The 14,203-nt window shown below is 40.2% G+C and overlaps 1 long non-coding RNA gene across 1 annotated transcript; it reads right to left on the bottom strand.

The window, feature by feature from the left end:
* Positions 1-662: 662 nt before the first annotated feature.
* On the bottom strand, positions 663-13,345 carry LOC135318691 (uncharacterized). The gene is made up of 3 exons (XR_010376966.1): positions 13,276-13,345; positions 5,985-6,047; positions 663-1,075 (listed from the first exon to the last, which is right to left on the bottom strand). It is a non-coding gene; the product is annotated as an uncharacterized LOC135318691 (long non-coding RNA).
* Positions 13,346-14,203: the final 858 nt, after the last annotated feature.

Below are 14,203 nucleotides of genomic sequence, written 5' to 3'. Positions count from 1 at the left end.
CTTTGTGTGACAAAACTGTCTGGCTTGGAAAAAAATTGGGGAACATCCTACGTAGATTTACTAGCTCACTCCTGAGCAGGCTTTATGCCCACTTTTAAATTTCAGCTGATTCTGATCCTCAACATAATTAGTCTTCAGATCTACCTGACCTCCAAATGTGTGCACAGGGGCATAGCATAATCCCGGCATATATCAAGGAGCGGTGCAGCATAGGATACAGTGCCTGCATCTAAATCCTTGCTCTATCATTTACTAGCTGAATAAACTCCGGAAAACTGCTTAATCTTTTCGTGCATCCATTTCCTGGGAAATAAAAAAAAATGAGAATAATAATAATTGTGCTTAATTATAGGGCTGCTGTGAGGATTAAATCATGTTAAGTGCTTAGAACAGTATCTGGCACCTAGCAAGTGTTATAACCGTTATTATTTCGATCGACCACCTCATTGGATTTATCCCAGCTAGTCAGATATCTTTGTGATTCAGGACAAATGTGTGAATGGCAAGACATTCCGGAGATTCTACCCAACAAGACATGTCAAGGTGAGGGAGGAAATTTCACCAGTAGACAAAAAGCCAATTCGTTTCTTGCCTAGGCTGAGTTTTCCAAATAACATTTTATTGGAACCACTCCCATTCAATTACATATTGTCTGTGGCTGTTTTTGCACTACAAGAGAATCACAGAATCAAGCAGTGGCAACAGAGATTGAATGGCTTGCAAAGCAGGGGGAACAAATTGCTATCCAGCCCTTTACAAAGTTTGTCAACCCTGCTATAGACCGGAGTTCACAGTTCTTCCTGTTCAAAGGCAGCAAAGATGGCTGTGACCCGTTCGTGCCTGAAGAGAACAGCCGTCTCTCACACTCGCTCACACCCAGAACACCTTTCTGCTCTCGGGGCTGGAGCTAGGCATCTTGGTTTGCCTCTCAAGCTGCGCCATCCCTATCACGAGGTTGCTCTAACTGGCTCCTCACTTCCCATGAGCTCGAAACTCTGCTGCGGTGAGCACACATTTTCGATGCCTTAGAGTTCCTCAGCTCCTGCTCACCTGGCCTGGTAGGGAAGCCTGGTCACTGGAAAATGGTAGGAAAGAAGGAGAGGAGTCAAGAAGGAGGGAAAAGGCAGTAACGGGTGTTCAGACACAATTGTGAGCAGCAGGAGAGACTCACTCCCCACTCGTTTTTAATCCGAGCGCCACTCTTCAAAGCCCGCTCATCAACTGCCAAGGGGCTGCATCCCAGCCTAAGTCTTACCACCCAAATACATAAATAGAAGAGGAATTTAGAAGTATTGATTATTTTTTTTCAGAGATGGAGATGATGCTAGAGATTCTCTGACACAGTGGTTCTCAGAGTATAATCTGAAGACTGTGGGGTACCTGGACACCTCTTCAGTGGTTCAATGAGCTTAAAATTATTTTTATAATAATAATAAGAAGATAGCATTTGCCTGCTTTTGCTTATTCTCCCATAAGGGGACAACGAACTGTTTCAAATGCTGCATGACCTGAAATATCACAACCCACTGAAAGTAGAAGCCCACGTAAGAATATAGTTGTCTTTTATTAAGCCAGGTATCAGAGATATTTAGAAAAGCCACTCTCATTCATTTTTTTTTCTGAAAATGTTATTATATTTTATGAAAATATTTAGATGAATATATATAAGGCCTATTCTTATTTTCAATTATTTAATAAATAGATATGTTTTAATGTCTCAGTCTTTATTTCTTCCCTGGTACATTAGTAGTATGCCGATAAATCAGCTCACTGAATAAAAAGCATTTGCCGGTTTCCATGATGTAAATATTTCCACCATGGTTGATTTCAGGCTACCAATGGTTTCACTACAAAGTTGTAGGATTTTTGAATAGCTAACAAATGGCTCTCACAGCACAGATGCTGGATTAGCAAACCCCCCCCTGCAACCCCCCAAAAAACTCTAAAAGACCTTGAGTGCTTTTGGAATATAAAGGGGTCCTGAGACTACAATGTTTAACAGCTGCTTTTGTAATAAAACCCCCTCTTTCCACAAATAAGTCAGTGGGACTCAGATCCTCATACCTGAGATAAGTGTCTGGCTCCATGTTGCCAAAGTAATCAAGTAAAAAGCCTACACTGGAACCCAACCCTCTTTGCCCCTATTTCTCAAAGCCGAACTGGAAAGAAAAGGAGTATTTCCCAGCACAGTCGAGCACCGAAACATGATGTGATGTGATGTGACAGATAGGGAAGGTCTAGAGGTGGGCTGTGAAAATGAGATAAGGAGAATGGAGACAGATAATTTCTAGTAGAAGTCTCCACGTGGACACGTGCATAGAAAACATAGGAAATTTTTGTTTTAAATAAAAGGATCCCAGAGGTAAGCAAAATTAACAGAAAAAGTAGCTTCCTAAGACCAAATCCTCTTTATTCCTTAAATCTCCCATCCCCAGTGAAAAGAATGTTTTAACGAAGGACATAATCCTTTCAAAAGATATAAATCGTAAGTCACATAAACACATGGTGTTATGCAGTTCCCCTTTATTTGAAGGATGAGGGCATGATCGTCCACTTTGAAGGAGAGCAATTATAGTTTGATGCCCTTAAGACACACTCTGTGCACTTCCTCGTAGATCAAAGTCGATCTCCAAAGGAGAGACACTCAATTCTACCTGTGGAAGTAAGGACTCATGCTTGTTCCTCACTCCCTAAGGAGAGGGACAGAGAAACCTCGGGTTAAATCTCCCTTGTCTGAGTCTACCCAGAGTGTTTTCCAGATCTATTCAGATATGGGCTCATATGCCACCTTCCTGTGGAATCCTGTAAAGGACAGGACCAAGCCGAGCTGAGGACAGCGTGCTAGTAAATCAGTATAAAATGTGCAGCGATCTACAGAACCCAATCCCAGTTCCCACTGGTAAGTCAGAGTGACTCCCTTGAAATCCCGTGTCATTCCCGATCGGGCAGGATTCATGAAAATGGAGAGTGTGACTGACTTTCAGGAGCCAAACAGCATCTCAAACCACAGATCAAGATGTTATTCTGCTCACAGCAGCTAGTGGCAAGCAACACACTTCATGTGTTAACACAGGGTATTTAGAGAAATCACTGATAACTGCATGCGTGCACAACACCCAACTAACTCGAAACTTGAACAATTGAGCAGAAATTCCAGACAGGGTTCAAAAGTGACAGTTTCCCTCAGAAATCAACTTTAAATCATCCTTTAGAACCTCAGACTATTCCTAAATGAAAGTTCATCTATGTCTACTCGCCTCTCTAAAATCTCCTATCATATTTTTGTTTTGTTTTCATAATACCCATTATGGTCTAAAATATATAATTGTATTTTCTTGTTAGTTCTTTTTTTTTTTTTTTTTGGTTTTGTTTTGAGGATTTTGGGGGGGGGTTGTTTGTTTGGTTTTGGTTTTCGTTTTCCTTTTTTTGATCTCTTCACTCACTCACAGAATATTAATTCTATGAGAATAGGTGAAGTATTATCAGAATGTAAAACAATGTCCACCACATATAGGATCTTAATTAATATTTGCTGGATGTACAAATGTGTGAACCCAGGGTCAATCTCTCCTCTAGTCAATTTTTCCTTCTCTCCTGTCTTCCAAATCTCACATGAATGCCTCTCCTTGGCAGACACGAAACTGGAACCATATGGAACAGAGGGGCTCAGGGAATGCAATTCTTTATTTCTCCTCTGCCTAAGAGTGTGTTGGTGGTGAACTTAAGTTGAAAATATACAATCTGTCATGGGGGGTTTGTACCCTGGGTTTCACCCCAGGCTCCCTTTGTGCTACTTCACAAAGATGGTTATAAAATGCTTCCTGGTATCTCCAAAGCTCCATCAAGCATAAATGCAAAAACATTTTTGTCCTATAAGGAAAGACACTGAAAGTTTGCAAGCAACAGAATGGAATAGTGAGTGAGTCCCCCTAGACAGGCATCGTAGCACTGAAGTGACGCTGGACTCTATAAGAACAGAAACCGGAAGTAACAAGCACTAGAGTGGAACAAAGAAGGGTTATTGTTGTTGCTGCTGTTGTATTTTAGTTGCCTTCTATTGCTCAATGAGCACCGCTCCTGATGTCGCAGCAGGCAGAAAAGGAGGCTGCTATGAGCCACATGCAGGTGTGTAAGCAGCTAATGGAAATGACAGCTAAGATGACATATAACCAGGGTGTTGAAAAATGAATTATCCATGTGGTTTAAATGGGCCAAATGATATATTGGAACACCATGTGGCTTAACACAAAGCATGGCATTCAAGATGGAAGATCCAAATCCTAACCCTGGCTCTCACACAGACCACTTTTACGAGACTGAATGAGTCATTTAAACCACACGGTGCTGTGGTTTCTCCCTCAGTCAAATCAGTGTAGCAAAATGCATTGCCCAGTCACAACACAGGACGTTGCGAGGAAACAAGGGCAGTAACAACAAAAGTAGCCTATTCCGAACACTGCAAGGTGCATGCATTGTGCAACATAACGGCTCTTACATGTGATTGTCAAGGCAAGACTCTTCCGGAATTAATTTGTTTTGCAAACTGAAAAACCCCACTTTTCTAAACCAGTGTAATGCATTAGAAATATTAAACATCATTGCTTTAATTCTGTATTCCCTCTCTTCAGATGAATTTACATTATAATATACCACAAACACTGAGAGTTAGTGAATTCATTTTTGTTACAGCAACGGTTGCCAATACTTTGCAGTGTTTTACCCTAGCTTGCAAGATCCCCTCTGGCCAGAAATATGCATCCTTGTCCCTGTATTCACAATCTTATATTTAGTCCTTGCCAACAGGCCGTTTAGGTTGCTCCAAATCAAATAAACTCTGAAGCCCACACAGTAAGTATTAGATCATAACTGAGCAGGCGGTACACAGGTTGGAGGTACAAACAAAACTCGGGGCAAAAGGGGATCACCATGCCTGAAATCAGACACAGAGTTAATTCAATTACAGCAAAGTGGGGAGAGCACAAGGCAAGAAGTCAAAAGAGCTGAAGTTAAATACCAGCTCTGTCACTCACGGTGTGACCTTGGTCAATCCTGAACTGGACTTTGGACCTCAGCTATAAAATCGCAATACTATATTACACGAGGTAACACGGCAAAAGGGCGTGACTTACTCAAGTCAGCACGCACCGGGTTTCTGTAACAGGGCGAGCTTCACCGTTCCACTGCCTGGGGCTTAATCCGAGCCCTCACTCTAGCCATGTGATCCTGGGGCAAGGTACTAGGCCTCTCTGTGCCTTCAGTTTTCTTATGTTAAAAGCAAAGACATTAATAGTGGCTGCCTCACACTAAGGTGAGAATGTAACGAGTTACCCTGTATAAACCATTGAGAAGTCTGTGGCACAGAACTGCAACCTTCAATAAACACTGGCTATTATTACTCCCTGCCAGGCAGAGAGGACACAAAAAAATCAAGTAAGATATCATCCTTGTCCACAAGAAGTCAGAATATCTCTCTCCCAAGGCCTCTTCCAGACTCGTGACTCCCTTAATTTCAGTTGATTTAAGTTTTGTTTTCTCATCCTCGCTTCTTCCCTTACTGCCAAGGAAATTTCATGAAAATTGGGTGTGTACTGCAAAGAGGCTGCTTGCCTGCCGTTGCAAGCTCTCCGTCCCCTGAGAAGTAGCCCTCATCGGTGACAGCGGTGATGATCTCCATAGCAGTCACTGTATCCCAGAGAATCAACCACCATGGGACCCGGATCAAGAGAAGCAACAGGCACATGGAAATCAGAGCAGTTTTCATCAACGTCTTGCTAGAAATCAGACAAGGGGTGGCCAAGACAAAGAAAACATTCTTTTTTATTCTTTCCGTGAATCTGCTCTTTACTGAAAAGCCTCATGGGCGAGGGACAAAGCCAAGCTTAATGAGCTCTAAATTAAGGACACTCTGAAAATGCTGTTATGGTAGGTTTCCCAATCCAACACTTCACAGCAACGACTACAAACCATTTGCCATCTTCACCCACCTCTGTCCTTCTTGGTATGTTCTCCTCTCTCAGCAGATGTCTTCACTGAAGGCCCCATGTTTTCTGTGAAAGACATAGTCCATTGACGTCCCATCACCAGATGTATCAATTCACCTTTGTCCCTTTCCCTTCTGTCCTTCATCTTTGTACATCGTTCTTAGGTGGAAGAGCTGTCCCTTATCCTCACAGAGGCAAAGCCTGTGTGATAAATACATCCCGTTCAGCCTCCCGACTCCAGTTCTCCCAACTTGAACTATCCTTATCCTTTCTGGTAGCTACACTGCCCCTTACTATTGGTTCTTCCATATCAGCAAATAAACTTAATTAAAGATATCAAATTGTAAAAGTTAAGAGGAGGAAAAAAAAGAAAGAGGACAAATTCTCTGCCAGGCCCACACTCCTCCAGTTTCGACCCTAATCTCTCTTATCTTGTCAAAAGCCACAATTCTCAAAGTCGCTCTCTTTAATTTCTTCACTTCTCTTTTTCACATTAACTCATTCAAAGCAGCCTTCTGTTCCACTGAAACTGTTCTTGCTGAGATAGCCAATGATCTCCACCCTTATCTCTAAATCCAACAGATTCTTCTCAGTTTTTATTTTGCTAGACCTAGCAATGACATTTGACCTTACTAACCACTTCCTCCTGTAAGCACATACACACACATGCACTTTTGACTCAGCGTCAGCACACCATGCACTCCTGCTTGAGCTGTCTTGCCCAGGTCTCTTTGTGGCTTGTCATCCTCTACCCATTTTTGAACCGTTGAAATTTACCAGCACCATCCTCAAGACTCCATGCTCATCTCTCTTTCCATATCTCCCTGACGGATCTTACGTATATCCACAGCTTCAGCAAATCTCACCTCTAGTCCAGACTGACCCTGTCTGATACTCAGACCCATATAGTGAAATATGTGGTCCATGTTTCTACACAGAATGCCTCACAGGCATCTCAAAATCATTTTTCCAAGACTATTCATAGCATCCCCATTGACAGGTGCCCAAGCCAGTACTTAGAGGATAGTCCTTAACTCCACTTTCTTATTTCTCACATCCAGTCCATAATTAAATAATTTCAGCTTCCTCGCTTATCAGCTCAAACATCATTTCCTAAGAGTAGCCTTTCTTGTATTCAAAGATTCAGTTAGCTCCCTTCCCTTCCCCTCCACCATATTGTCCCATACATACATAGGTTTTCCTATGTCTCCAGCTCTGTTACATCTAAATCGAAATCATTTCCTTCTGCTCATGTTCTACACTCATAATACTAGAATTTATACGGCATCTGTCTTCCCCACTAAGCAACCTGGGTTTCACAGACAGCTGGCATCACAAACCTGCTTAGCCCATCTGAGCTTCCCTGTGCTTGTCATGATGCAGAGCACGGATGACCTACACCCCAAACCGAGGATGTGACACTGAACACACACACACACACACACACACACACACACACACACGGTCCCCTCCTCCTTAAAGCCACCTCTCACACCTGGGCCACTCAAGCAATGTCATTCACCTCCTCCTCGTAGCTCCCTAGGCCCTTATTTCCAGCCCTAAGTTGGTGCACAGTCTTGAGTTCAAGTCTTTCTTCCTAGGGCAACCTTTTCTCTTTGTCTTTGATTTTCCTTTCATCTAGCAGAGAGCCGGATATTTTGTCTGTTTGTTTGTTCGTTTAAATTGAAAAACTGGAAATGAGACAAACCAGTCATCAGTCTAAAAACTGAAAATAAAGTTTTTATAGTCTCATTTTTTCATCAAGAAATGGTAGAACCTTTAAGAATTTTTTTTTTTAATCTCAGTAAGAAAATATGAATGGGCAAGCACAGTACCATATATCCTCTGAAGGGGGAAAAGATACATTATTCTTTACTAGAACATGGTGGGGGGGTAAGTAATAATTAAGGATTAATGCTAACTGAAGTGAAAAAACAAAACTCTGATATTGTTAACAATTTTTTTGAAAAAATAAACACTATGCCAATCCCCTTAGGCTTTTCCTAAAAACACATGAGAATTTTTTGAAAAAACTCTGGAGAAAATTCAGGGGAAACTTTGTCTTGCTGTGTAATATCAATGGCATGATGATATTAAAAATAGTTTGGCATTCTCTCAAACTAGGGCAGAGGAAAGATCCTGATTTTTTTTTTTTTTTTAAGATGAACAGAGTTTTCATTGCATAATCAGCATTCATTACCTGCCTGATGACAAGAGAGGCATTTGGGGCCTCTGGCAGAGAATGTACAAGAGCATGCAATGCTGACACATAGTAGGGGTTTAAAATTCTCAAGTACATTGTCTTGTTAACCTATAAAGATGTCAGGTGAGGAGGGATGGGGGATGAGGCTGAAGAACCAGGGAGGAACCAGATTGTGAAGATGCGTTCATGCCCTGATCAGTAACTTATCCTGTATCCTGAAGCAATGGAAATCCAATAAATCTTTGCTCAATGTAATTGATCTCTTCACTGAGTAAGAGTTTGCTTCCTTAAGTAAATAAAACCAGTAAAGGAAGATCTAGTAAGGGTTGAAAAATATCCTTTCTTCAGAAAGTATACCTTATTGTCCTAGCCCTCTTCCAACTCATTCAGGACTTCCGATTAGTTAATTAATCAAAAAAAAAAAAAAAAAAAAGGTTGCCACATAAAACTTTTTACATGCTACACACATATTGAGGATTAATGTACTTTAAAACTTAGACAAATGCTTCAGTTACAAACTTTTGATTAGGGAAAGAGTCTTTTCCTTGACTAGTGAGCTACTGATCAGAATTCTACCTTCTGGCCCTTTGCATAAAACACCTCCACAATTCATAATGAATGGTGCCCATTTTTTATTTCTTCAAGAGGCAGCAAGATGTTTAAGATGTGCAAAGCACTCCCAACACAGTGAAAATGTTTAGTCTTGAAAGTAAACATCAGTCTTTTGTTGTATGAAATTTTCCAACGTCCAAAATTTCTACTTCTAGCTCAGCAGTAAATTCTTCTTAACAACTCATATAGCAATTAGTTCTTGAAAAAAAGTGCATTCCACTTCGATTTCCTTGCAAAAATAAATTTCATTTAAAACTCATATTCATTAGTTAATATTGAATGCTTTGAGTCATCATCTTAGTTAGTGAAACTGGCTTAATCAGGTTTGGTTTATTTAGCAGCATAATCAGATTTACAACCCAGTCTTGCTAAGAATCTAGCACAGAAGGAGGGAGGAGAAAGAAAAAGGTGTTAGGGAGCAGAGCAGTTAGCCTGCTTCAGACTTCAGACAGTCTGCCTTACAGGGGACATGCAGGGCCCCTGTAAACGCCTCGTAAGAGGAGTTCTGTCAAGGGAGTCACTACTGTGATTTCTCTTTTTTCCGAAATTCCGAAGTCCTTTATCTGAAACTCACATCACTATCTACCCAGATATACAATTACCTAGATACATGACTTTTCCCCTTTGAAAAATACGTTTCTGGTTCCTCTTTGTGTTCAGCCTATAGGAGCTTTCATTAAATGTTTATCTTATCATTAATAAAGTTAAAAATATTGAAGTAATTCTATATGGACTTTAAAAAACATAAATATTGCTTAAATAGATAAAGACTTTATATATCTCCTGTTACTGCTTTGTGAAGTTTTCCCCACATGTACTTTTGTCATTTAAACTCATCTGTGCAATAAATATTGATAAACTACAGATTTTTATGGCCAGGTGATGTATATTATTTTTTTAATGCCATGATCATGAAAGAGATAAGACAGAAAATGTTCTAGGGTCATTAAGACCAGACAGCCCTACACTGGTTATTTTATCTTTGCACATTCTTACCTTGGGTATTCTCCATATTCCCCACTGGGCTACAAAACATAAGGTTATTTCCAAGAGGTAAGCGTAGGGGGCCTAGAAGATAAATATATAAAACTATCAGTTCTAAGATGAAAGCCTCACCTATACCAATGCCCGAAGTTGAGAGATTTCCAGATTATATCTGAAGCAAAGGCCCAGTTGAAGAAAGAAACAGACCAAGACCAAGAAGGAGATGACTGCCTCCCTAGGGAAGTCATATCATCCTTGCAAACCAGGATGAAAGCTACAGATATGCAAGAATGAAACACCTAAGATATTCAGTTCTAGGATTCTACATGCCAGATTTAGCCCTTTACACAGCTTTTATCCTGATGGGTTTCCCTACCATCACTTTCTTTGAAAATCCAATAGAACACTGGCAGACCCAGAGGATTCTCCAAGACTCAGAATTCTAGGCATTATTATAAATATTGATCACTCCATATCAAAGATTCTTAAAATGTTGATGGGTGGGGGAAATCCTGTGACTTCCTTAGGATGTTTCAAATACTATGGGCAATTTTTCCCAAGAAAGTGCACAGGCAACAGCATTTAGCTATAATTTCAGGGTGACTGCTTAAGATTTTCTCATGGTCGGAACCACTGCTCTGGACAGGTGCAAAGAAAAACAAAACAAAAACAAAACAAAATATACGTTTATAGTTTTAAATACAACCTTAACACGATGACTACTAAACCTGTGACTCTAACTCAGATCTTTTTCTTAAGGTCCAGAAACCAGATTGCCAGCTGCTTTTTAGACATTGCAAACAGAATCCTATGGAAGCTGGGTCCAAACTGCGTGAACTATTGAAGAATATGGAGTTAACTTACCAGGGCTTGAATTACGACCCTACCATGGCCTGGAGTACCTCTGAATCCTTATGAAAACTGCACTTATCTCTTTAGGTTGTGATGGGGACCAAATATGGTAGTATGTGCAAAACACCTTGCACAACTTCTGGCACAGAGTCAATCCCAAATAAATGTTGTATTATCATAACCAGCATTATTAGCGTTATCCACACAAAATTAATACTAGTGATATTGATATCAATATTAATAATTGATCTGATGCTTATAACATGGACCTCTTCATCCATTTCCTAAAACCATCTGGTTCCCCTGCGTTTCCTATCTTGATCAATTTCAGCATAAGTTAACTTCATTTTCTAAGTCAAAAACCTATAAAACATCGTCTCTATCACCTCCTGTCCATCCTACACTCACCTGCTTGTTCTCTACCAACACAAACAACTCTTCCTCTTATTAAGATTCCAAGACACTAAGTTATGTCCCATCAAACTACATTTTACCAAAGATACATCTCTATTTTTGTAACCCTCTACTCCATGAATTTTATTGGTAATTCTTACTTTCTAAAAACAAATAATCATGTTAAATATTACTACCTTTAGAAATGTTTTCGTAATACACACCCCACCAAGTCAGGCAGAATCACTTACACTTCTCTATGTCCCTGCCTGTGAATACCAATGACACACTTGACCTACATCCAATACAATGATTGTCATAATACATTGTAGCAGTTAGATTTCTTATATATATGTGCAATCATTAGGGACTGTGTCTTGTTTAGCTCGGTGGACCCAGGACAGGCACTGTGCTAGCATATACTGAGCACTCACAAAGAGTTATTAAACACATACAGATAAAATTAAGAACACAATTTTTCGGCAGCAAATAAGGTACAACTTAATCACCCTCCCCACCCCTGATGGTAGCTGAATGGACAAGTAATTTAAGAAAACTTGCCGATCATTCCTGGGAATGGAAAAATTAGAACTTCCTCACTGATGTATTATTGCAAGGGAAAGCAGTTACGTCCAAAAAAGTTCAAACGACACTGTCCTTCCTATCAGCTACGTAGTTACGGAATTTTGCTTTCAAGGACCAACTGCTTACAAGACATGAACCACCAAAATGTGCAGAGTCTAGAGATTGCGATGATGGTCACCAGGTCTCTTAAGTTTCTTAATGTCCCTGTTCATCTTAAGATACGTTTTCCCAGACACAGCTCTCACATTGGTTAGGGTTTTCTAATCGCTAAATACCACCTTAGTCCCCTTTGGTAAGAAAATATGACTCTTACACAAGCATTACTGTTACACTGTTCAAATTCTGAGACCACATGCCTGAAGACATGTCTTTCATTGCCATCAATTTATAGGCAAAAATGTGGAATGTCTAAAAAGAAATGCTTCATAATAGATCTCTAACTTCCTGGCATTTGACAAAATTAAGTTACAGAGTTTAACCAAAGGGGAAAATATTTCTAAATTGAATCTATTTGTGATATACTGGTTTAAAATTCAAAACTGCCAACATATTCTGTTTACTCCCTTGGCATCTGTTGCATCTGCCAACCGGTGGCCAAAAATTAGAGCAGACTTAACTAATTAGAAGGGTCCCCATCTGGTAGCTGAACTTCTTGTTTATGCTTTCTTTACATTCTAAGTATGGAGATTCGAACCAGAATTTCTGTGGTTTATAGCAGAGGAGGCTCCCTGGTCAGTCACGAGCTATTGTCCTGCTGAGCTGAACTCGGCGCAGATGGAAATGTTCTCTCTGTTTTATGGTCTCTCTTCCTGTGTTCTCCTTGGGACAAATCATCTTTGCCACGAGAGTTCCCATTGTTTCCCAAAACACTTTTTTCATTTTTATCTCTCTCGGCCTTGATCTGAGACTAGGAGTATTTTATTGACAAATAAAACTTCCAAATGGAATCCTTTTTGGTAAAGTCAGTACTACCTTCCTGAAGAATAAAACTAAAGCAAAAGATTAAAGGAAAACATCATAGTGTAGTTTACTTCTTCATGGTTTTTATTTAATTGCTGTGAGTATAGTTTCATAATAAAGCAAATGCCTGCCAGAATCGGGCAGCAGTTACAATCTCAGGCTTGGAATAAGGATTTCTATCGAAACTTGGGCCCTACCTGCTATTAGTTGTGTGTCCTTCAGCAGGCTGACCTAATGTCACCAAATCTGTTTCCTGGTATGCAAATTTAGAATAATATTTTAATTGCTATTTCATAGTATGGTGAGATTTAAATGAGAATTTATGTGCAAAGTATTTGTATCAGCACATGGCATAAAGAAAACTGGCAGAAGAATCTGTTATTATTGAAAACAGAGGCTTATTTTAAATGATAACTAATAGTCTTTTCAAATGTATAGTACATGGTGCACCATTTGGTTGTCTTGAAGTTCAATTATTTTGTTATATATTTAAAGTTTCTCTTAGAAGCATTTTGATTTCCCTGAGCGTATTTCAGTTGCTATTAGAGGAAGATTAGAAACAGGCTGGGGAAGCAAGCATGAAATTAATATATTATTTAAAAAACAGAATGACTCTATTCACTTTGCCACATTTTACCTCTTTTCCAATATTGCTTGCTCCCCTAAGTGGAGAAGAAGTGATAGGAAATCTGAAAACAAACTTACCTGGAGAGATGGAGGAGTGGTTCAACATCTGTTAAACACACACTCTGTGCCAGCACCGTTTTAAGCCCTGGGAATACAAAAATGAGTAAGACGTGTTGTTTGTCTTCAAAGAGTTCACAATGTTTTGAGGAAGCCAGATATACGAATAAATAAGTTTCTGTATAAATAACCTCAAGCCTGTGTTGGAGTGTCTGGGAACACTTCTTAGGAGGAGTGACTCCTGAGATGAATTTTAAACAGTTTGTAGAAGTTGGGGAACTCCACTAAGTAGTGACGGCAGAAAGCCATTCCGGTTAAAAAGAGCAGCGTGAGCTCAATCATGGGAGTAGAGTTGAGAAGCAGTATTATGCTTTTGGGGGTTAATATGAGCAGTTTAGAATCCCTGCAACTTATTGTGTCCAGGTTTGTAAACTATCTGGGCATGTCTTCAGGGCCAAAGAAGGGGGTCACTTGAAATCTATCTGAATATGAGTCCTGGAATCTCTTGGGAGACAGAGAATTCCTGTGCACACCTAGCATGTGGCCATGTGGATCCTATCTAGAGGCAGAGAGGGAATCTGGATACTGTTTACGATAGCAGCCAGTGGTCTTCACCATTCACGTTTCTGGATCAACTTCCAGACTCATGAATAAATCCCAGAAAGAGAAAAAAAAAATAACAAAGTTTTAAAAAATCTCTTTTGTTCAAATTTCCAAGACACTGAGCAAAGTTCAAGGACACAATGCTTTGAAACTCCCGTGAGCGAGTATCACAAATTTCACACACTTTGTGTCCGCCACGTCCCTCTGCGCCCCCGCCCTGGACCTGGCCAGGGCTCTGCCTCTGACTCCCGGGCTCTGTGGGCTTGTCTGTAGCTGAGCCCACTGACTGCCAGGCTCACACTGAGGCTCCAAACAACATCTCTCCCACCGTTGTTCTGTTCCAGGT

This window comes from Camelus dromedarius, chromosome 20 (genome assembly GCF_036321535.1).
Source record: "Camelus dromedarius isolate mCamDro1 chromosome 20, mCamDro1.pat, whole genome shotgun sequence".
In the NCBI taxonomy this organism is placed as follows: domain Eukaryota; kingdom Metazoa; phylum Chordata; class Mammalia; order Artiodactyla; family Camelidae; genus Camelus; species Camelus dromedarius.
The sequence above is the reverse complement of the archived record's forward strand: the minus strand, read 5'-3'. Positions and strand labels throughout refer to the sequence as shown.